This window comes from Diceros bicornis, chromosome 3, assembly GCF_020826845.1.
Source record: "Diceros bicornis minor isolate mBicDic1 chromosome 3, mDicBic1.mat.cur, whole genome shotgun sequence".
Classification (NCBI taxonomy): domain Eukaryota; kingdom Metazoa; phylum Chordata; class Mammalia; order Perissodactyla; family Rhinocerotidae; genus Diceros; species Diceros bicornis.
Genome location: NC_080742.1, coordinates 95211711 through 95236653, shown reverse-complemented (window position 1 = coordinate 95236653; position 24943 = coordinate 95211711). Strand labels below are relative to the sequence as shown.

Here is a 24943-nt window from a genome sequence, read left to right as displayed (position 1 = left end):
GATTGCGGTTGGTCCCGTAAGCCCAGCAGTTGTAACAAGTGGCATGATTGGATCTTTGTCCTTCAGAGCTCTTCCCACAGGCACATACAACCTCACCATTTGCTCACCACCTTCAATTTTTTTTTTCTGTAGTAAAATATACGTAACATAACGTTCACCATTTTAAGCATTTTAAAGCGTGCCCTTCAGTGGTGTTAAATGCATCCACGGTGTTGTGTGACCCTCACCACCAGGCAGCTCTGGAACTCTTCTCGTCTCGTAAAACTGGGGCTCTAGATCCATTAAGCAACAGCTCCCCATTTTCTTCTACCACCAGCCCCTGGCAACCACCATTCTACTTTCTATCTCTATAAATTTGACTATTCCAATTGTCTCATGTAAGTGGAATCATACGGTATTTGCCTTTTTGTGACTGGCTTATTTCACTTAGCATAATGTCCTCAAGGTTCATTTATGTTGTAACATGTGTCAGAATTTCCTTCCTTTGTAAGGCTGAATATTATTCCATTATATGTGTATATCACCTTTTGTTTATCCCTTCATCTGTTGATGGACATTTGAGGGTTTCCACTATTGGCTGTTGTGAATAATGTTATGAACATAGGTGTGCAAATATCTGTTAGTGTCCCTGCTTTTAATTCTTTTGGGTATGTACCCAGAAGTGGAATTTCTGGATCACATGGTAGTTCTATTTTTAATTTTTTAAGGAAACGCCACCCTGTTTTCCACAGCATCTGCACATTTTACCTTCCCACTAGCAGTGCACCAGGGTTCCAACTTCTCCACGTTGATCCATTATCTTTAATCATTTCTCCCTTTTTCCTCTTAGCCATACCCCTTTCCTTACCAGCCCTTTCAGTCCTCTCACTGCTTTTGCATAAATCAAACGTGGTGGGATAAACAGTCTACCTAAAAGACTTCCAAACAAGGGCAGTGGCAGCAATCAGTGGTGGACCGGCAGGGTGAGATGGAATGACCGCTTGACCTCTAGCGCCATCTGTTGGAAGTGGACAGAGTAACAAGCTTTGGCTCTAACACGGAAAGCCTGCAGGAGGCGAGTCAGCCCAGCCAAAATATGGGCTGGCCTGCCTGTGCAACACCTGCCTCTCTCAGAGACCCTGCGAAAGTCCTAGGAGAGGGTCCCGGGTCCCAGGAAGCTTTGGATGGAGAATTGAAGAAAGCCCCAGGTGACCGATGCCCACAAAAGTAGGGTCAGAGTCAAGTGGGGAGAGGTGGACAGAGGCAGAAGAATGTTCCTCTGGGGCATTTCCAAAGAAGTTGGGATGCAAGATGTTTATTAGGGATCAATACCTGTGAAAGAAAGGAGGAGAACAGGACTGGGTGGAAGGAGAAGTTGAACTATGACGCAAATCCAGCAACCAGCAATCCAGTGCTGAGCTCTGGAGCAAATCGTGCCCATTAGAGTAGAACTAATTTTCAATATTTAAAAGTAAAGTGATACCCGGACAGATATTTGTACACCATGTTCGTAGCAGCATTGTTCACAACAGCCAAAGGGTGGAAAATCCCATGTGTCCATCAACGGATGAATGGATAAACAAAGTGTGGTATACATACAATGGAATATCATTCAGCTTTAAAAAGGAAGGAAATTCTGACACATATTACATACATGAACTTGAAGACATCATGCTAAGAATAAGCCAATCACAAAAGGACAGATACATACGAGTATTTGATTCCACTTATACGAGGTCCCTAGAGTGGTCGAATTCAGAGATAGAGAAAATAGAATGGTGGGTGCCAGGGTCTGGGGGAGCGGGGAGTGGGGAGTTGTTGTTTGATGGGTATGGAGTTTTAGTTTTGCAACATGAAGAGTTCGGGAGATGGGTAGCACAACAATGTGAATACACTTAACAGTATTCAACTGTACACTTAAAAATGGTTAAGATGGTAAATTTTCAGTTATGTATATTTTACTACAATTTAAAAAAAAAACAACAAAAAAGTAAAGAAATGTATCGTGCACGTGGCAGGTCGTCTAGAGTACAATGGGCCCCAGGTATGGTCCAGGCAGGGCCCTGGCTCGGTTTCTCTGGAACTCCTGGTCCTGCTTCACCTGCTCATCTCGTCCTCTGGCGGGCTTCCCTCTTCAGCAACTGGGATGACAGGCTTACTTGTTCACATCCAGCCGGAGATAGTGTGCCTCCTCCTGCTGTGGAACAAAAATCTTTCCCATCAATAGGATGGGACCATGTGCCAGCTCACAATCAATACCAGACCCAGGTCAAGGCCATGCACTGATGGGCTGAGAGCCTGAAACGATTCCTGGCAAGGGAGTTGGAATTCCATATTGGAGTGCTAAATAAGATCATCCCTAAAGCTGGGAAACGGCTTCTGTTAGGGAGAAGAGGGGGGTAACCCGTAAGAACCAGCGGCATCCACTACACCTTCATCACAATCTTAACAACAACAACTCCTCTTCCCTACACCCCACCCTTATGCCAGCCTTTTGTTTATTCATATATTTTGAAATCAGTGTAAATAATTCATCCTTGACCCACAGCAGGAGCCCAATATAGACTCCTGGATTATTTGACTCAAATTTCATGGCCTTGAGGGGATAAAATTTAGGAGAATTATCCAATTTGTTTGTTCACATGAATTCAATAGATAACTGCCAAATCTCCACTTTAGAAAAATCCACAGTTTTAGTCTTTTACAAATTTTGTTTAATAAATCAGCACAGTCAACGCTGACAAAGTGCAAACCTAAATCTCTAGTCTTACTGCCAGGCGCATTCTCTGTGAGTTCAGGTCGGTCAAATGGCACATCAAGATAGCCACTCTGGGTGACAAGTTGAATCGATTGTGGGGAGTGTGCGTAGGGCAGAGCTTTATTAAAGTCCACTCATTCTAAAGGCCTCAGAATAGTTGCCTAATAGCTTTGTCACAGTACATTGCACTTCTGAACAGGCAGTAATCGTGCATTCCTGAGCAGGACCGTACTGCAGTGTGCGCAGCTCCCCTGCAACTCCGTTCCTCTCTTCCCTCATCTCTCCATTGGGTCTTAAGGAGCTTCGAAATTTTACCTAACCCACAGCAAATTTTCTTAAATAGAGTGTTGGTCTGCTCTTTCCTTCCACTATTAAGATTCTGGATGAAAGGAATTTTAGAACTGGGAAGGTCTTGGAGAATGTTACCTCCAAGGTTAACAAAGTCAGTGCCATTTACTCTGGAAGAGAATTCTCTCAATAAATCCCAATTTCCCATGTTAATTTCCCTGGTATTCCAGCTCAGCGTCCTGTGCTCCCAGCAGCAAGAGTAGAGAAATCACCAACGGCGTAGCTCCTGGCCCTGGGTCTGGAGATGGGGATTGGTCAAGGCGGCCTTGGGCTAGACCGCCGAGGGTCGTGAGGGGAGCAGAGGACCACTAAGCTATCGTTTCTTCAACACCAGCAGAAGCAGGGAGGCAATTTTGAGTGGAGGAGACCCTATTCTTTCTCCCCATCTTGGTGCTCTTTCTTGTCTCCTCATTTCCCTTCTTCAATCTCTCCTTTTTTCTGTAACTTTGTCTTTACTGGCCTAGAAATGGGATTAAAGTATCCTTTAAAATGTTAATTGTATTGATTTATTTAATATAGTTCTGTGTTTCTGTTGGTTTATTCTTTTTCAAGTGCATGAGCTGAAGGTATTACATTTATCTCTAACCAGGGAGATGGCACAGTTACCGTGGAGAGAATACCATGATGTTTTCAAGGTTCTGCCATGTTGTAGCAGTTATGGCAGGATAATATTCCACTGTACCGCATTTTATTTACGCATTCAGCAGTTGATAGACATTTGGGTTTGACTGTTATGACTCATGCTGCTATAAACATCCATGTACAAGTTTCCAGTATGAATTTAGGTCGTTCTCTATTTAGACAGGTCTTAATACGATTTTTATCACTGTAGGTCAGTGGATTACAGGAGATAAAAGATTCTCCACGCTTGCTCTTCAAAATAAGAGAAGGATAGCCCACAGGGAGGCATAGACAAAAATACTGATACTTATTTGTTGAGTGATTGAAAACAAAGATATAGTGCAAAAGAATCAAATGACGGTAAATGGTCAGACTGCCCTCCCCACGTGTTGATGGTAGATCCAAATAGATTAAATACAAGATGTGCAAATCATTTAATATTAATATCCTATGAGCATTATGGATCAAAAAAAAGGAAGAAAGAAATGAGGAAAGTGTTCAGAAAACCTCCCTGTGACGTACGTAATTTATGGGCGATCCAGAGCCACATAGTACAGCTCCAGGAGCATCTCAGTACAGCCACACAATAGACTCTGCATGAATGGTGCCCTGGGAGTTGTGCAGTGCACAGCCTGCCCAGCCAAACACAGTGGCACTGGGGAGGTCATCGTCTGATAGTGCCCAGAGCATCACGTTTGTAACAGGCTCTGCCTGTGTCGGGACCGGTGCTTCCCACGTCCACGCAGCAGGAGCCTAAAAAAGCATAAGGCCAATACTACGGGTTAACTTTTCTATTTAAATTGAAACACGACCCCTTGTAGCCCAATTTCTTTCACATCCTCTGCACCTTTGCTACTTCGCAGAGTGTGATCTAACCTCGCTCTGAAAGGGCATCTTGCCATTCACCACTTTTGAAATTTCAACCAAGAGGAAATTTGATACACACATGTATATACAGATCTTCTAATAAGAATATATAATAGAATATAGAATGTAATGATAGATTATATATAATATAGAATATTTATAATAGAATATAGACTATATATCTGTAACAGAATATTACATTCTATATATTATATTTATCTATAAATAAATAAAGGTATTTATAACATATAAACATATTATATGTTATAAATATATTATGTATAAATATATTATGTTATATATTATATAATAATTAGAATCAAATATATTCTAATAAGAAGCAAGATGTAATTGCTTTAGTTAATCACACACATAAGTCCACCTGAGTGCTACAAGGACAGAATGAGCCTTTACTTCGAGTACGTTGTGCATCTTCCTGTCCAACAGGAGGAAATCGCTAATTACAGCATGAAACTAATCTTTCTATGAGTTCATTTTAAAAATTCAAATATTCTAATTAGAACATTGCCCAGGGATCCAATTTAAACTTAATGATACTTGCTAGCAGGCTCTGCTGTTTTAACTGGGATGATAATTATGCTACACATGATTGATGTGGTGATTAACTGCTACACGTGTCACAGCTGATAGCATTAGACAAAACAAACAAACCTTCCTCCGGAACTCACAGCCTCGTCATCCGAGGTCACAGGAACTGTCTCCTGTGCTCTAGTGACACCCACTTGCGGAGTTCTTGCTTCATGAGGATATTTGTTCAAAGTACAAACTCACTGGCAAGACTCAAGAGCGAGCCATGCACAAGGAAGGGGAAAAACAATACCGAAAAGGTGTTTGCGGCAGCTAATGTAGGAAGGGTGTGTGTGTGCACAGACATGGGTGTCGCTGGGACCGAGGGAAGTCAGGCCGCCAGAGGAACGCAGAGTACAATGTAAATAGCATTAAAAAACTGGCCCACTCAACTTTCCACCCAAGAGGACAGTATGGAAAGAGAGAGAAAAAAGTAACTTTCCAGTGGAGAAACCTGACAAACCTGCCTCAATCAAGTGATGCAGCTTAGGTCACAGTGAAATGTCACAGTGACAGTGTGTGACTTTGATTCAATATGGTGAGAATGGTACTTCACGTCGGAGGTCTTCCTCTCAAAAACCCATAACCCCGGTCTAATCATGAGAAAAACATCAGAGGAATCCCAATTAGGAGACATTCTACAAAATACCTGATCAGCGAGGTCATCAAAAACACAGAAACTCTGAGAATCTGTTATAGCCAAGAGGAGCCTAAGGAGACCTAACTACTAACTGTGATGTGGTGTCCCACGTGAGATCCTGGATCAAAAAAAGGACCTTAAGGGGAAACAGGAAATCTGACTAAAGTGTGGGCTTTAGTCAATAATAACGTGTCAATATTGGCTTGTCGATTGTGGCAGATGTACTGTACTAATGTGAGATGTTAACAGTAGGGGAAACTAGGTGTGGGGTATATGAAACTCCCTGCACTATCTTCAAAATAGTTCTCTAAATCTAAAACTGTTCTAAAAAATTTATCTTTTTATTAAAACAAAAAACAGGTCTGCTCGAAGTTAACCAACGCCTAGCTACTTCCTTGGGAAGTGATCTATATGAGTGTCCACAAGCCATCCTCTTGCAGTTGGGAAATCAGGGCACTCAGAGCAAGGGGTTTTCTCAGAGTTTTAACAGGAGGCCAAGACTGTAAGGCACGCTCTCTGTGGGGTCCTGGCTGGGAAGCAGTTTTCCCTCATAAAGCCAGCTGTTCACCGTGCTGGTGACATTGATGCTAGATCGTCCACCTTTCAACTGTATTCTTGAATTATGGATGTCAGTGGTACATAGGGGTAAACACGTGGTGTCTTCTAAATTCTTGGAAGGAGGGAAATAAGAATAAAGGTACCCAATTAGAAATTAACCCATCAATTAGAGTAAACTAAGGAACTGTCTAATGATATGATGGAAGAATTGTAGTGTCAACTTAGGGAAGAAGAGCCGGGCTGTAGTTACATGAACTGAGTGGAACCTTATGCCTCTGTCCTGTTCCTTGTTTGGGGAAAGACTGTGATCAGACTGAAGATGGGTAAAGCAGCCTAAGGAGCCCAGAGAGGGCCATGAGTGTCCAAGAGCTGACCAGCAGAGGATACCCAGCCACCAGACCTGGGCTCTCTATATTCTGCACTCCAGTGTGTGTCATTCAGCAACTTCGCGTTGCTTAGGACTCGCTAACTGGCTCCCCATTATGGGTTGAAATGTGTCCCCCAAAAGATACGTTGAAGTCCTAACCTGGTACCTGTGAGTGTGACCTTATTTGCAAACAGGGCCATTGCAGATGTAATTAGCCAAGTTCAGATGAGGTCATACTGGAGTAGGATGGGCCCTTAATCCGCTATGGCTGGTGTGCTCATAAGAAGAGGAGAAGAGACACGTGGGGATAACGCCACGTGAAGATGTAGACACACAGGGGAGAGGGCCATGTGATGTCAGAGGCAGGCATCGGAGGGATGCAGCTGCAAGCCAAGGAAAGCCAAGGATTGCTGACAAACACTAGAAGCCGGGGAGGGGCAAGGAAGGATTCTCCTCTGCAGGTTCCAGAGGGAGCACGGCCCTGCTGACGTCTTCATTTTGGACTTCCAAGCTCCAGAACTTGGAGACAGTAAATTTCTGCTGTTTTAAGCCCCCCAGTTTGTGCTACTTTGTTTGGCAGCGCTCAGAGACTAATGTATTCACCTTCTTTTATTTTGGTATTAATTTGATAGTGCCAGCATTCTGGTCTGACTGGCTACTGTATGCCCATCTCAGTGAGCTATTGCTTTACTCTCCGTGGACTGACACAACTGTTTCTGAACCTACAAGGATGAAGATCAGCCCCTGGACTGTGGTGCACTCAAGAGGAAAACATGGCCCTCTCCATCAACACGGGAGTCTCACCAAGTGCTTTTTATTCCACCCCCCACCCCCCGACTAAGAGAAAAGTGCAAAGAAAAGAGACCGGGAAGAAAGATGCCAAAGACTTTGAGTGGGATTGTGCAAGACTTTTTTTCTGCTTAAAACTAGAAAGTTTTTTTTCTATAATGTGCATGTATTGTCTTCATGGTTAGATAAAAACCAAATCTCTTATTACTTGGTGGGAGGTAGGAGTCTCAAGTTCATTTTCATTGCATTCTGCGAGGTGGTCCCTGACGCCAGCAGGCCCTCACACTTAACTCCCACCTCGAGTGTATCCTCAGCCTCCCCCTTCCCCCACCAGAAAACATGCATGGTCTTCACCACCTTGAAAAACTGGTTGCCTATCGTCGTCCCAACACCACGGGCTCATTCCTTTCCTTCCACTTGCTGCCTAACCTATGACGTTTATTCTGGATCACAAGGGCTTGGTCAGGGAAACAGAGGCTACTCTACGAATTTCAAGCAGAAGGACATTTAACGAGGGTATTTGTTGCTTACATCACAGGAAGGGCTGGAGCAGCACAAGAGGGTAGAGGGGCCACTGCTACCTGCCCGAGGTGGCATATGCCACCATATTTCCACCATCACAGGAGGAAAAAGAGCTTCTACCCCCTGAATGACTTCCAGATTCCATTCAAGTCCATCTCAGGCGAAAGCCAAACTATATCTGGAAGCCTACTGGCACAGGAGTCTGTGAAGTGCGCTTCTCGGGTGTCCAGCCCCCACAGTACTGGAGTGAGATGGAAGAGGGAGGGAAATGTGCACTGTCGCTAGATAATATCCATATTTCCTCTTTAATTTTCTCCAAATCCCCCTCCTCTCTCCAGGGTCACCAGTTCTTTCTATCTTGACAAATCCAAAGGCTGTCTCAATTCTTGTTCTCTTTAACCCAACTCTGATTATGTGGCCACTTTAAGTGGGTCTCCTCCCTCATCCTCCCTGACTCTGGTCTGGCCTGCCTTATCTCACTCTCCACCCTCTCCTGTTCCCTCCTCCAACCCTTTGAGTAGTCAAATTTGTCTGTCCCTTGACACATCTCTTCATGCCTATCTCTTTACACTCATGGCTTCAGCTATCACCAGTGTGCAAGAGCTGGATATTTCCACAGGAATGTCTCATTCTAACCTCAAACAACATTTCCAATACCAATTTTGTCGTCTTGTTCTGTCCTTCTGAACTGTCTCTCTCACCCAACTTCCCTGTTTTCATCCCTTTCCCTGGTATGAAACTCTGGAGTCTTCATTGATTTCCCCACACCTTGTCAATCACTTGCAATGTCTGAGTTGTCCTTCACAATGTTTCTTCTGTGTGTTCTTTACTCTCCATTTCTAATCTTGTTCTGCTGCTTCTCTCTCATTAAACTATAGCAACAGATCCTTTCTGATCTGTGTGACGCTTGCTTATTACTCCCCTGCGGTGCCCTCACCGCAGTCTGTCCTGACATTCTCCTGCCTTTTCCAATCTTCCTTCAACACCATTTTCACCAAATAATACCTCAGTCAGAAATTAACAATGTTCCCCAACTGCCACAATTTACGTCCTTTTGCCAGATTTTAAGGTCCTCCAGAATCTGGACCCATTCTACCTTTCCCACGTTTACAATGGGTTTTGTAATGCATGGTTTATAATGATACTATCAAAAAAAAAAGCCCTCACTGATCAGTTTTGGAGAATGCTTGGGAACCAACTCATTATTTTCATAACTGTAAATAGAGAAAAAGACGCAAACATTTATCCTGGCTTTATTCAACACACTGTACCTCAGAGTAACCTAATAGTTGCTGAAGGAAAGGTTCTCTTTGTAGCGGTACGCCAACTAATAAATGGGAAGGGATGCTAGAATTAAAACATCATCATTGTGTGACTGCTGATGAATGAATGGATCTAGACTGTCGACACCACGAAAAGAAATAATCTGACATCAAGTGTCTCTTTATAGACGTTTACAATACCGCTTATAACATAATGAGAAAAAAGCCAACTTGAGTCTGATCAGGACTCCAGATTTAACTACCCATTTACAGGACATATGGAGCAAAAGGAACCCTACAAACCACACCCAGGGAGTCAATCGTGAAATCCAACCTGCGAAAACTTTGCACGTCAAATGACCCAGTTTCCTCATCCAGTAAATTTCATAAGAGAAAGAGGAAAAGCCTATATATGAAAAGAGAATTAAGAGACAGAACGTAGATTAGGGGTTGCCAGGGACTAGGGTGGCAGGAGAGAAATGGAAGTGTTTGCTAATGGATTTGGGGGTTACTTTTTGGCGTGAAGAAAATGTTCTGGAATTTGATAGTGGTGATGGTTGCATAACCTTGTGACTATGCTGAAAATAACTGTCTGCTTTAAAAAGTATACAGTTACTTTATATGGATATACACACACACACACGCATATATACAGAACTGTAGACTTTAAAAAGGTGAATTTTATGATATGTGAATTATATCACAGTTAAAAAAAATTTTTACAAGGGCCGGCCCGGTGGCATAGTGGTTGAGTTCAGGCACTCCGCTTTGGCAGCCTGGGGTTCGAGGATTCGGATCCCAGGCGTGGACCTACACACCGCTCATCAGGCCGTGCTGTGGCAGCATCCCACATACAAAAAATAGAGGAGGATTGGCACAGATGTTAGCTCAGGGCCAATCTTCCTCACAAAAAAAAAATTTTTTTTTACAGAGAATTAAGAAACATGCTAACCAATTACAGTGTATGTGTCTTATTTGGATCCAAATTCAAGATACAAGCTGTAAAAAAATTTTATGAGACAATCAGAGAAATATAAAGGCTGCATATTTGATGACATTAAGGAATTAGTGTTAAATTTTTAGGTAGGTGATAGTATTGCAGTTATGTTTTTAAAAAGTTTTCAAAAGGGTTATTTTCCTCTGTAATTATATGTTGAAATATTTTCAGTTGAAGAAAATGTAATGTCTGGGATTTGCTTCAAAATAATCTGGGTAGGGAATGGATGAGAAAGGATTGGATGAAATCCTGGGATGGATGAGTGGATGAGACAGGACTGGATGAAATCCTGGGATGGATGAATGGATGAGAAAAGATTGGATGAAATCCTGGGATGGATGAATGGATAAGACAGGACTGGATGAAATCCTGGAATGGATGAATGGATGAAACAGGGTTGGATGAAATCCTGGGATGGATAAATGGATGAAACAGGGTTGGCCTGCTGTGGGGCTGGTAGCTGCTACAGAAAATCAATCAAATATTCTTCAAGCTACTGTCTCAGGGTACTTTTTACAAGGGACGGTAGTGACCATGACTGGGCCTACCTGCAGCTGCTGGGGGTACCCTCTGTCCCCTGGGGTCTGGGGCTCGCTGAGAAATGATAAGTGTGCCACATGAGGCAGCAATGCTCAGAAACCACCCAGACTTTCTTCAGAAGCATCCCTCACCAACAGCAAGGAGATATTGCCACTAAGGCAGTGGCAATCCAGCTCTCTTTATCCCTTTCCCAGTGCAGCCTCTGTTGTTAACTCCTTGGTGCATTAGGAAGTTAACAGTTCCATTCTGTAGAGATGGAAGCAAAGAAGGAGAGGAAAAAGAACTGACTCTGAAACAGTGCTCATGAGAGGTTAATTGGGAAGCTTATTGGAAAGTCTCCATGGCTCAGCAGAGCTGAAAATTGGAACACGCACCAACACTTTCTATTTTTGAGTGGTTTTTAATCTGGAGATAAAGTACAGCGAGTTATTGGGAATAAATATGAGAACAGGGGGACATAGGGCTGTTCAATTAGCCCTTCTGTGGAAAGGCGCAGCTTGCAAAGACGATAACCGGGACCCACTTGATTTCTGGAAACGACCCCTGGCTGAGGCTCTGGGCTGAGAGAAAACAGTCTCAGGCCCTGTGTGCCACGTCCAGATGTTGGGAAGAAGTGAAGGCTTCTGAGCTGCTTCTGATCAGAGTGGGGTCAGGAGGAGAGCCTCATCAACATACATCTGACCGCCACAGCCCTGAGCCCAGGGAGAGGCATAATCAAAGTGTTCTGAGAGAGCTGTTCAGCACTGTTAGTTTCCATTCAGTCCTTCTTTCCTCCCCATTCCCTTAATCCCGCCATCTACCAGCACCTTCTACCACCTGCTCCAGCTCCCAGAAGGGCCCTCCGGCTTAACCTATTCATTAGGAATAAACTGACTTCAGGACCAAGGCCTTGAAAATGTTGTATATCACAGTCAGTGAATTTTATTAAATGCTTATTCACTCAATTGTTCATTCACTCCAAAAGCCCTCACTGAGTACCTATGAAGTGAGAGTTTGGGTGCTTGGCACGAGGAAGGCATGGATGAAAGAATTCAGGAACCACTTATTCTCTAGTTGGGAAGCCAGAAAAGTGGGTGGATAATGAGAACGGGAGGCTCTAGCAGCAGGATAAAGGCAGCACAAGGGACTCTGCCTGGATGGGGTAGGGGGTCAGGAGCAATATACAGTGTTTTCTGCCAAAGGGAGTGGCTGGGAGCTCAGAGATATGGTGAGAGAATCAGAGAGGTGGGCCCTGGAAGCAGTCCAAGGGATTAATTTCCATTCTGGCCCCTGGAGAACAAGACATTTGATATCCAGGTCAACACAGTTATTCATCCTCAAGGGTCCATCAGAGGAGAAGCAGCACGGCTGCTACGACCACACCTGGGTGCAGGGCCCTGAGGCATGCACACTGCTTTTGCTGGGCTGGGCTCTGGAACACTCGTCTCACACACACACACACACACACACACACACACACACACACAGATGGGAGCAGAGGCCACGGTCCAGGCAATTGAGCAAACACTACTCAGATATAAGAGGCAAAGGGGTACGGGGAGCAATGGGAAGTCTGCCTCAATTATACAGATATTTACTTTAATTCTCCATTTTCTGTAACCATGTCTATCAGTTGAAATTATGATGAGATTTGGACTAGAGATCATCTAAAGAGGTATTTCTGGGGACTCAGACTATTTCTATTTCAGTAACTCAGCTACCAACTACCACTGCAGGAAAAAGAAAAAGAAAAGGAATATACGTATATATGATTTCCTCCATAATCAGGAGCTTCTGGGAGTGATATTACCTTGTTATTTTCTTCGCTTTGCTTGGACGGCCAGTCTCATTCTCTAAGAAAGAAAGATTATGCTGGCTTTATTATTATTTGTATTATCATTACTGTTTTAAACTAAAGCAAATATGATAGAACAGGGTGGAGGAAAGACTTGTGGACTTGCTCCTTTTTGCCCCGCACCTCATTCCTAAACTCCTCTAAGCAAAGTGGTTAGGCCTAAGCTCCTGAGAGATGCTTACAGAGACAGACGATTGACAATTATTTGCAGCTCAATAATAGATAACCAAGACGGCAAGGAGAGCTTTGATACTCAGAAGAGACAAACTGCGAGATTGTACCTGGTGCCCTGAAAACTCCCCTCCCTTCTGAGCAAGCAGGTACCCTGGCAGCCTCTTGTTCCCAGGCTGCAGCCTCCAGGCTCAACCATTGAGAGTGACACTGTACTGGCCCCATTTCAGAGGGCTGCTACCAGGCAGGTGTGCTTCAATCCCAAAAGCCAGAGGAAACCAGACTTCAGTCCTAAAAGTCTGGCATTTAGGCTAAGTACTAATGAAAGGATCAAACCTGCAAAAGACCATTTCTGGTGAAAAAAAGATTATGCAGTTGTTCTTAAACTTAGCAAAAGAACGATGTTGTTCCTAGTTGTTGTAAGTGCATGTATTTAAGAATATCCCAGCCCCCCTTGAGCTTGCTTTGGCAGCACATATACTAAAATTGTAACAATACAGAGATTAGCACGGCCCCTGCGCAAGGATGTCACGCAAAATCGTGGTGTTCCATTTAAAAAAAAAAAAATCTTCCCCCCAAGTGAATATTTTGCAAAGCTATCTTTTTAATTGGATACCCCCAAGTGAATATTTTGCAAAGTTATCTATTTAATCAGATACAAAATCAAATGGTAAAAAGCCAGTCAAATTTAGCAGTGGGGGGTTGTATACCAACTTTAGTGACACTAATGTTAATAAGTTCTGATAACCCACTACCATCGGACCAGCCAAAAAACCTGCTTTCACTTTCATTATATAAATCTCTACAGTAGCTACTCCAAATAACTTAGGATGAGCTGTTTTAATAATTTTCACAAAGGATTTAATGTTATAGGAACCATATGATACAATGCTACAAAAAGCAATACATTTCCTGATTGTTTTCCTTGGATTTTAAATGGCTTAACACAAGCTGATATTCAAAATGAATGTAGTTGCATGATGGGAAATAGAAACAAATTACCAGATGGAAGCCTCTCCTCCTTCACAAATATTTTAAGATGTGCAGGGATCACAGGAAAAAATAATGAACATACTTATGCCAAATGTTTAGCAATAAAAATATAAAACATTTAATGTCAACAAAATGAGCTTTGATTTTTGTATCACCTTCTCTGTGATTCGCAAAATGCCTTCCTGATTCAAGGCAGCAGCAGATGGCAGTAATACACAGATGATTCACTTTCTACGTAAAGCTTTGGCTGGAGAACTTCTCAACCAAGAATACACTCAGGGTTCACACTTGTTATTTTCCAGACTTTTTCCTCTTTTCCTAATAACCCCTAATAGTTATAATAAGTCAAATAGTTATGCCAAGCTTAATATGACCATATCCTTTACCTTTAAGAAAGACTGCTGCTGCTATGTAGAAGTTGCCTTAAAATGCTGAAAATATTCTTTTACCAATGGTTTTGTCGTTGGAGGTGAAATCCCACTCAATGATAAGATATAAGCACCCTCACCAAATTCCAGGTAAGAAATCCCACATTAACCAGAAGAAAAGCAATGAGAAGGATTAGAAAATGATCAATAAATAATTATCTTTGCCTGTAAATCTTAATTTTCCTGTTTTAAGTCATTCATATTTTAAAACACTAAACGTTAAAGTGAATTGAAGGTTTCAAGGACAGAAGAAAATGTGTGTTCAAGATTATGACTAACTTGAATACTTAGGAAATACCACTTTCTAAGGCATAACGTTTGTAGACTTTGTATGCATCGAGCTTGGCCAGTAACAGGAAGTTTTTTTAAGTAATTAGGAGAAGAATCATGATAGTTTCCTGGGATCTGAGGCTTAGAGAAGTGAAGGGCTCAGCCTTTTGGAAAATGAAGAATAGAGAGACGATAGAGTCTCTACCCTCATCTTTGTAATCTCTCAGGTGGTGATTAGGACCACTCGTCAAAGTAGACTAGCTGGGATTTCCCAGAAGCCTGACCAGTCCAAAATTACTTCACATCTCCCACATTTGAGAGGTTCTTCCATTCATTTGGAAGGAAAGCCATTCTGGTCTCAGACAACTCTTATCAAAATGTAAGTAATCAATTTCTGTTTAACATGATAACATGAACACATGCATTTGTCTGAATTTCTTCTCTAGCCCCACTAACTCTAGAGTGAAATAATAAAAAAGGGGCAAAAAGAAGAGAAAGAAGACACACTTGCAGCCCTTCCTCCTGCCTGGAATAGGGATTGGTGCCTAGAGCTGGAAAAGCCGTCCTGAGACCTTGACAACAGAAGTCCTCACTTGGTGTAAAGATAAAGAGAAAAGATCTTGGAGTATTGATGACACAGTGGGACATTGCTCCAGCCCTGGACACTGCCTAGCTCCACACTTCTTGTGACATGAGGACAATAAGTCTGCATGGGTTCAAGCGCCTGTTACAGGGGCTTCCTGTTACATGCAGCTCGACACATTCCTAACCAGTAGAAAGAGTGTAACCAAAGCACGGGATACATATCACCAGATCACGGGTAGGGTATGAGAAATTTTAGGTAGCACTGTACATGGACTTAAATAACACTGATTCCTATTATGAGAAAGTTATTTCTTTCTGACTTTATTTCAGTTTTTCTGATTACATCAAGCAGTGAAAATCTTAGTCTGATGATACTATATCATTAATACCTCCCATTTGCTAAGCTGACCTTTTTAAGAAAAGAGAAAGTAGCTTTTGCTGCAACAGTATCTTGCTAGAAGTTAATAACATTATTTTGTTTTCACAGTATCCATATTTATTTACTTATGGTAATTGATATTGATTTTCTAATTTTGGTAGAGATAGAAAGTTTGCTGGAAAAATAAATACATTTTTGGAAAATTACTTGGGAATAAAAAGAACAAACAGTACAGTGATAGATGTAACAATGTGAATGAGTCTCAAGAACAAGAAATGAACAAAAGAAGCCAGACACAACAATGTACATAGAGTATGATTTCATTCATATGCGATTCTAGAAAAGGGAAAACTAATCTATGATAACAGAAGCAGATCTGTGGTTGCCTAGGATGGGGGTTGAGGTTGGGGACTGTGCAAAGGGCCATGAAGGAACCTTTTTGTGGTGATGGAAACGTTCTACATCTTGATTGTGGTTTCATGTATGAACACATTTTTCAAAACTAGTCTAACTACACAGTTAAAGTGGGTGCAACTTACTGTAAACAAATTATACCTCAAAAAGATAAAAAATCAAAAAGAAGTATCTAAGTAAAACAAACTAATTTGTTTAAGAAAAATATTGTGTAAATAACCATTCAAGTGAGACTTGGATTTCACAAAGCCCATGAGGTGAGTTTCAAATGGCTGAGACTGGGACTATATATCACTTCAGTAGGAGTTTAACAGATGCTGAGATCAACGTCCTAAAACTGTATCCAGGAGACACTGCTGGGGCTGGAGATGAGCGCCGCTGAGAACTAGAGGTCAGCCCGAGGAAGGAGGTCTGAAGAGGAGGCAGAAGGATAGATGTCATAATTAGCCTGCTTTACAGTGGGCTTTGGCCTACCAGGAAAAATAGCAGCTCCTTAGGAAGTCAGGCCATTTGGTCACAGGGCTAAATACTTTTATCTGCTAACCTGTGCTTTTCTTCACAATCTGCTGGAAACCCTTCCATGGCCTCTTGCTGCCTTCAGATGAGGTTTAAGTGCTGTAATTTCTCTGGGTCCTGTCTTCCACTGGCTCATCTCTGCAGGCTGTGCCCACCCTGCCCATGACCTCCACTCTCCAGCCAGACCCAAGAACTGCTCATAGCTCCATGCTGTTCCCTCTCCCATCCACCCTGATTGTAACAATCGCCGCCTACTGGCAGGGCAGGAAAGGAAATGACTATTAAGGGGAATCAGCAGACAAGAGGATCTTCAGCCAGCTCTGTCTAGGAAGTTCTCCGATAAGATTTCTCCCTTTAAAAATCTCTGTGCATGGGCTATAACAGATGCCTCTTCTAGAACGCACCAGGAGAATGTAACTACGTGAACAACAACAACATGTTGCCTTTGGGCAAAGATTGCAAAGGAATATGAAAAAGAAATGGCAATGGTTGTGCTATGGTGATAGAATGCCAGGTAGTTTTCTTTCTTTTAAAAATTTACTTGTAGGGGCCAGCCAAGTGGCCTAGTGGTTAAGTTCACACGCTCTGCTTCTGTGGCCCGGGGTTTGCAGCTTCGGATCCCGAGTGCAGACCTACACACTGCTCATCAAGCCACACTGTGGTGGTGTTCCACATACAACATAGAGGAAGATAGGCACAGATGTCAGCTTAGGGCTACTCTTCCTCAAAAAAAAAAAAAAAAATTACTTGTATGAGGCATTTTGGGGGTGATACAAATGTCCTAAAACTGGATTGTGGTGATGGCTGTGCAACTCTATGAATTTACTAAAAATCATTAAATTTTATGGCGCACAAATTCTACCTCAATAAAGTTCTTTATAGGGGCTGGTCCTATGGCTTAGCGGTTAAGTGTGCGCACTCTGATACTGGCAGCACCGGTTTGGATCCCGGACGCGCACCAGCCCACCGCTTGTCCGGCCATGCTGAGGCGGCGTCCCACATACAGCAACTAGACGGATGTGCAACTATGACATACAACTATCTACCAGGGCTTTGGGGAAAAAAAGGAGGAGGATTGGCAATAGATGTTAGCTCAGAGCCGGTCTTCCTCAGCAAAAAGAGGAGGATTAGCATGGATGTTAGCTCAGGGCTGATCTTCCTCACAAAAAAAAAAAGTTCTTTACAAACTTTTACTTGGCTCTTGTATGGTTTTAGCAACGAGCGAAAAATTAGAAATTCAAAAACAAACCTCTAATGGGATTTCAGTGCTTCATCATTTTAGCCATCATACAAACATTTCTTGAGGCACGGCCAGGTGCTGGGCCCCACGTGGTATGTGCTTGGAAGATGTTGAGATGATTGAGGAAGCGCGCCGTGAGGAGTTTAATTGAATTCACAGACTGGGGTGCTCGACTGTATTTAGGGCCAGACTGTTCAAGTTTCATCACTCGGATCCTGTATTTTGCTTACCAGGCTCTTCCAGGTGAGTAATCACTAAGTTCTGTGTCAGCAAGAGAGGAAGACCTCAGGGCGGGGCCAGCCTTGGGGAGGAGGGAGGAGGGGCCACCTGCCCAGCAGCTGGAGAGGTGGCAAAGCTGCATGGGGGCTGGGGACATGGGCAGGCCATCGGAGGCCCTCAGAGCTTTGACTGAAACTAGGGAAATGGGAGAAGAGATATCTTGTGTTCGGCCACATGAGTCACTCAGGAGGTGACGATACATGGGGGTTTGTTTCTAAGTGATCCATCTTAGAACCCCCCGGCCCCGGCCCCCCTCTCCCTCCTGATTCCACACTCCACCATTCACGCAGCCTACATTCCAGCCTTGCCACGTCAAACTACCCCTCCCACTTCTCCCTGAAAGCGTCTTTGAGATTCGTCTGTTCCGGCAAGCCTGCCTCCCCTGTTTCTCTTTTCCCCTCAACCGGAAGGACTCCTTTCTCCTCTGAACTCCACTATAATTGATGGCCCTGTAACGGCACTTGGCAGTTCCTTAGACGTGTCATAACTACGGAAGAATCTTCTTGCAAGTTGCTTGTGACAGCCATTGTGTCCAGCCCCATGGCAACACCAGTGTGTGACCCCCAGACGCTCTCCTTCAGGGGCATCTTTGGGGGTGGCAGAGGCTTAGTGACCTTAAAGGCTTGGCCCTTTGAAGTTTTTCTCTCAAAATCAATAGTTCTTAAAATCTCTTAAAAATCATTACATTATTTGGGACTCTGATGAAAGTTATGCATCTATGTCCACAAAATTGCACACATCTGCAGACGTACAAACATTCTGTGTCCAACGTCAGGGTGTTCATGGACCCCCCAGCCTGACCATGAACCTAGGTTAAGAAAATCTGATCTAAACCTGAGGAACACAAAATAGGACAAGTATGTCACTTCTTCCATCCGTTTCTCTACCCTATTCTCTGTCCCTTTGTCCCATCCAGAACCACCCTTGGGAGGCAGTGCCCAGCTGCCCAAATTACCCCTCCCCCAGTCATAAAAACCCTTATTCCCCCAGAGCACATCCAACAATAGGAAACGTATTAAGCATATTTTATACTTCTATTCGAGAGACAGAAAGTTATGCAAATTTAAACCTGAGAATTGTTAAGACAGGGTGGTACAAAGGTACATCTTACCGGTAAAGTTCAATAGGAAAACAAAACAAAATCATACCGTGCTCCAAATACGGGAGAATTATACGGGAAGAAGAGCAAAGGAAACTGAAAATCTAAAGTTTGATATACTGGGAGAGTGTCTGCTTTTCTTTTGTATTATATGTATATCCCAATACTAGATAATATTATTGTGCTGTCTGAGTAACAATAAGAAATCTCCTTCCTTCATTGTAGCCAGCTCGGCCAGTTAGAACAACAGAAGTAGAGTAAACAAATCCCCACACGGTGTAAATAACCCCACACAAACACCTCTATCTGATTGAAATGGGATTCCCAACTCAGAATCAACGTGAAACCGGAGTTTAAGCAACCAGTGTCATGCGCCTTTGCAAAGCTAAACTTTGGGCTTCTTACCATTACTTTCCACCCTAAAAAAGGAAAAAATCAGACTGAAACATTTTCCCAGTGGTCCTTCCAAGTTAATCAGCCCCCCTCTTGGGGACGCTTGGTTTTTGAAGACGAGCACTTGTTATTCACAGGCAAGGATCCTGAAGGATGTGGGCACGGGAACATCAGGCTGGGGAATCCTCCAGAGAGCCCGCCGGTGGGTGAGGCGGGCTGTGGGACAGGCAGTGCAGGCTCTGCAGCCCTGGGGAAGGGCCTTGCAGGGTGCGCCTGCGGTGCAGACACCACCCCTCCCCGGGGAGATCAGCGGTCTCAGCGTTTAGCGGGCTCTCTTTCCATAGGTTCCACCTGGAACTTCCTACGCCGCTGTGAGGGCAGGCGCCGGCCCGGACAGAGGGGGCGGCGGGCGAGCAGAGCCACAGGCCTCAGGGAACAGCAGCCTTTGTGCTGGGCCCTCGGCTCATCCCGGCCCGGGGTGGGGTGAGGGCAGTCCTGCGGACTCCCCTGGGGTCAGGTGAGGCAGCAAACAGCGCTGCATGTGTTCTGGTTTGGGCAGGTTGACCCGGCAGAGCTTCCTTTCCATTTTTAAATCTTACTTCTTTCCCCTCTGTACTTGTCTCCTTTCTGCCCCAAACCTGTTGGAGACACGTCCCTTTTGGTAGGTTCCCACTTCAGGCACCCGCCGTGGGGTGGGAAGGGCCTGGCCCGGCCTCGGCATCTGGTTTGTCCCCACTCGGCCACTTCCTACTGTGCGCAAGCGTCTCCCGGGGTCCCACCTTCCTCCTCTGTAAATGGGAACGAGGGCGCCTCACAGGCCCAAGTGAGCGGCAGTGTGAGCGAGTGAGGGGCCTGCGGGGAGCGTGTGACCACCACTATGCTATGCTCGGTCCTGACTCGCCAGGCCACCATACTTACTCATCCTTCTCCTATGCGCTTCAAAGCCAGCACGGAAATTGCCTTGTTCCAAGGCGGTCAGTGAGTACTGTATTATTAAGTCACCGCTGGAGGTTTTATTGCCTTTTTTTTAATTTTGCGTCTACGTGGAAACTGCGTTCCAAGGCCAATCCTCTACTGCAATCCTCTGGTGCTCTGGGGGCAGCTGTTGCTCACTGAGGGTGTTCACTAAGCTGAGGCCTCAGGCCGCATGGTGGAACCGGGAGCTTAGGACCTAGTCCCAGGCCCAGAGCTGGGAGGGAGAAACAGAGTTGGTGGAGGAGACACCAAGATTGGACAGGGGTGGAGGAACTGACCTGAGAAGGAACTTGAGAAATCAGGAGGGTGTCGCTGGAGTCAGGCAGAGGCATCAGGCCAGCCCACCTGTGCCTGGGGGCTCAGATTAGGTACAAGTTCCCTCTCTGTCCCTAGAATCGTCAAAGCAGAGCCAAATAACATTGCTTAAAAGCATTTAGTTTATAGCAAAACAATGTTCACCTATGCAATATAGAAAATATGATATCTGTGAATCAAAGAGCAGATAATAATCATCCTGATAGTAAACAGCGTGAACTTGAGCCCTGGCTGATGGAGACTGTGCTGAGTGCAGGCCTTTTCCCTCCTCATCAGTCTGTGAGGTGGTGCTGTGGTTATACTATTTTTAAAAATTGAGATACAATTGACATATCACATTATATTGGTTTCAGGTGTACCACATGATTTGCTATTTGTATATATTGTGAAATGATCACTGCTATAAGTCTAGCTAACATCCACCACCACACATAATTTTTTTTTCCTTATGAGAACTTTTAAGATCTGCTCTCTTAGCAACTTTCAAATTTACAATACAGTGTTATTAACTATAGTCCCCGTGCTGTACGTTACCTCTCCAGGACTTATTTATTTATTTTTTGGTGAGGAAGATTGGCCCTGAGCTAACATCCATTGCCAATCCTCCTCTTTTTCCTGAGGAAGATTGGCCCTGGGCTAACATCTCTGCCCATCTTCCTCTATTTTGTATGTGGAAGGCCACCTTGGCTTGATGAGTGGTGCGTGTGTCTGCGCCCTGGATCTGAACCCGCGAAACCCCGGCCGCCGAAGCTGAGCATGTGAACTTAACCACTATGCCACCAGGCTGGCCCCAGGACTTATTTATTTTATAACTGGAAGTTTGTACCTTGACCCCCCCCTCACTCATTTTGTACCCCCCTGCCGGCCCCCCTGCCTCTGGCAACCACCAACCTGTCCTCTGTCCTCTGTCTGTATCTGTGAGTTCATTTTTTTTTCTCCCCACATATAAGTGAGATCATACAGTATTTGTCTTTCTCTATCTGATTTATTTCACTTAGCATGATGCCTTCAGGGTCCATCCATGTTGTTACAAATGGCAAGATTTCCGTCTTTTTTAAGGCCGAATAATATTCCATTGTACATATATACCACATTTTCTTTATCCATTTATCCATCGATGGATACTTAGGTTGCTTCTGTGTCTTGGCTATTGTAAATAATGCTGCAGTGAACATGAGGGTGCATATATCTTTTTGAGTTAGTATTTTCATTTCCTTCGGATAAATACTCAGAGGTGGAATTGAGGGATCATATGGTAGATCTATTTTTAATTTTTTGAGGAACCTCCATACTGTTTTCCGTAGTGGCTGCACCAATTTACATTCCCACCAACAGTGTACAAGGACTCTCTTTTCTCCACATCCTCACCAACATTTGTCATCTCTTGTCTTTTTGATGATAGCCATTCTGACAGGTGCGAGGTGATATCTCACTGTGGTGCTAATGCTGAGCACCTTTTCCTGTGCCTGTTGGCCATCTGTATGTCTTCTTTGGAAAATATCTATTCAGGTTCTCTGCCCATTTTTAAATTGGATTGTTTGTTTTTTTGCTATTGAGTTGCAAGAGTTCTTTATGTTTTGGATATTATCCTCTTATCAGATGTATGATTTACAAATATTTTCTCCCATTCCACAAGTTGCTCTTTCATTTTGTTGGTGGTTTCCTTTGCTGTGCAGGAGCTTTTTAGTGTGATGTAGTCCCACTTGTTTATTTTTGCTTTTGTTACCTTTGCTTTTGGCGTCAAATCCAAAAAATCATCACCAAGACTGATGTCAAGTAGCTTACCCCTATGTTACCATCTGTGAGCCTCGAAAGATTAACTTGTGCGTGTAAGTGGCAGAAATGGAATCAGATGAGGTGTGTCTTAGCTCAGGCTGCAATAACAAATCACCATGGACTGGTGGCTGAGACAACAAACATTTATTTCTCGCAGTTCTGGAGGCTGGAAGTCCAAGATCAGGGTGCAGGCAGATTTGCTTCGTGGTGAGACCTCTCTTCCTGGTTTGCAGGTGCCCTTTCTCACTGTGTCCTCACATGGTGGAAAGAGAGATCATCTCTCCTGTCTCTTCTTAGAAGGGCACTAACCATCTGGTGCTCGCATGACTTCTGAAGCCAGCCTAGATCCTGTCTATAGCTGATAACATGGGTCCTTGGAAATGGAAACCGTTCATTCATTTCTTTAAAGAAGCAATATGTATTTTTAAAAATAAGCAACGCCTATGGACAAGGCGTTGTGAGGCTAATGAAACTAATATAATTGTATAACCACCACTAAAGAGGTTTTAATCTACCTGGGGACATAAAATACACTTAGAATTATGATAAAACAACAAAGGATATGCTAAGTGGCAACATACAATAAGGTATAAATAAGGGTCTTTGGTGGTTCCCAGGAGGAAGGAGCAGAGTGAAGGGAGAGAATGGTCCCAGGACACCGAATCAGCAAGGACCTTTCTCTTGGTTAAACCAGAGGGGATATACTCAGCTGGCAACCCTCACAGACAAAAGAAGGAAATGAAAGGAGAGGTTTATCAGTAAAGGAACCCTCTGAAGTAACTCAGTAGTTCTTCTCAGGTCTCTGACAGGGTGGCTGCCATAAAGCCCTCTTCCCAGGAGCCAGACTCCAAATCTGGCATGAGCTTCGCTAGCCTTGCAGTCGCACACATCAGACCTGGGTTAGCGGAATGAGTGGAAAGTTCTGCTCAAAGTCTGATAAGTTACTAATTAAAAAAAAAGTCATCAGATTTTACATAAACACCGAAATCTTAATTTGCTCTTTTGAGCTTGTACCTTCCTAAATTTGACCAAAGACAGATGCTCTGACTTCTTTTCCCTTCTCTTATAGGAGAATGTATGAAGGAACATCAGTTTGAAATTTTGCATATTTTCTAAACCCATCAAATTGAAATATTATCTGAGTAGAGATGAAATTTTATTATAATGAATAAGAAACTATGCTTTGTTACTCTCGTGCATCTGTTATTGTATGAGATACAACTAGAAAACCAAGCCAACAAACAGGAGCAACATAGCTTTGTAGTAAAGAGCGAAGACTGGAAGGAGAATGGATTAGATTCCTGCTCTGCCACTTACTCTCTGTGTGCCCCGAGCAAGCCCTCTCTGCCTCAGTTTCCCCACCTATAAAACAGGGATAATAGCACCTACCACACAGAGTAATCATCAGTAGGACGTGTCATATGTTTGTTAGATACTAAATAAATAAACACAGCACAAGTCATTCATTGAGTGACCTGTGCAGTAAATATCCAAAGTATCCCTTTTAAACGAATCACCTTGGAAGAATTATTCCAATCATGCAGCCATTGCTCAAAACAGATCTGAAACCAAGTGCAACTGTCTTCAGAAGCCGTGGCATATTTTTTTTTAGTATTCCTTGTAGCAGTGAATCTTCCGCTTTGGAAGGCAGATTTGCTGTTTAAAACAGCTCAAAGTCCGTCAAAGTCACGGATGGTGAATATGATGAGAACAAGCTGGGAAGTATGTTCTCGGCACGAACGAGGTGTGATTAAAGTGACATAGTCCATTTTCTTGCCTGGCTCACACTTTGACTCTGAAGGAGACTTTCAGAACAGAAGGGTTCCGAATATGCTTAAGCAATGGCAGTACTTTTTGATAAAGAGCATCTATTAGTTATCTATTGCTGCATACCAAATTAACCCCAAATGTAGGAACTTAAGACAACAAACATTGATTTTCTCACAATATCCATGGGTCGGGGATCCTGGCAGGGTTAGCCGGGTGCTCGGGCTCAGGGTCTCTCACCAGGTGAAATGAAGGTGTTGTCCAGGGCTATGGGCGTCTCAAGGCTCCGCTGGGGAGAGATCTGCTTCCAGGCTGACTCCCAGGGCTCAGGCCTGACTGGAGGTTGGCTGCCTACACGGTTCTCTGCCTCTCCATGGTTTGTTCTCTCCATAGCAGCCGGCTTCCCTCAGAGCAAAGAGGGGAGGAATGGGAGGATCCCAGTAGAATCTACAGTCCTTTTTCAACCTAATCTTGGAGGCGACACCCCATTACTTTTGCCTTATTTTCCTTAGAAATAAGTCAATAAGTTCAGGCCTCACTTAAGGAAAGATGATTACAGAAGGACATGAACACCAGGAGGCAGGATCATTGCATAATTCCCTGGAGTGACAAGCTTGAATGATAACACTCATTTCAATAAGCTCTCTCTCTCTTTGTGTGTATTATGTGTATA

The 24943-nt window shown here is 43.7% G+C and overlaps 1 protein-coding gene and 1 pseudogene across 1 annotated transcript in view; both read left to right on the top strand.

The window, feature by feature from the left end:
• EZH2 (enhancer of zeste 2 polycomb repressive complex 2 subunit) overlaps positions 1 to 24943 on the top strand; it is a 270483-nt gene that overhangs the window by 122753 nt on the left and 122787 nt on the right. The window lies entirely within an intron of this gene.
• On the top strand, positions 13302 to 13397 carry LOC131400724 (U6 spliceosomal RNA; annotated as a pseudogene).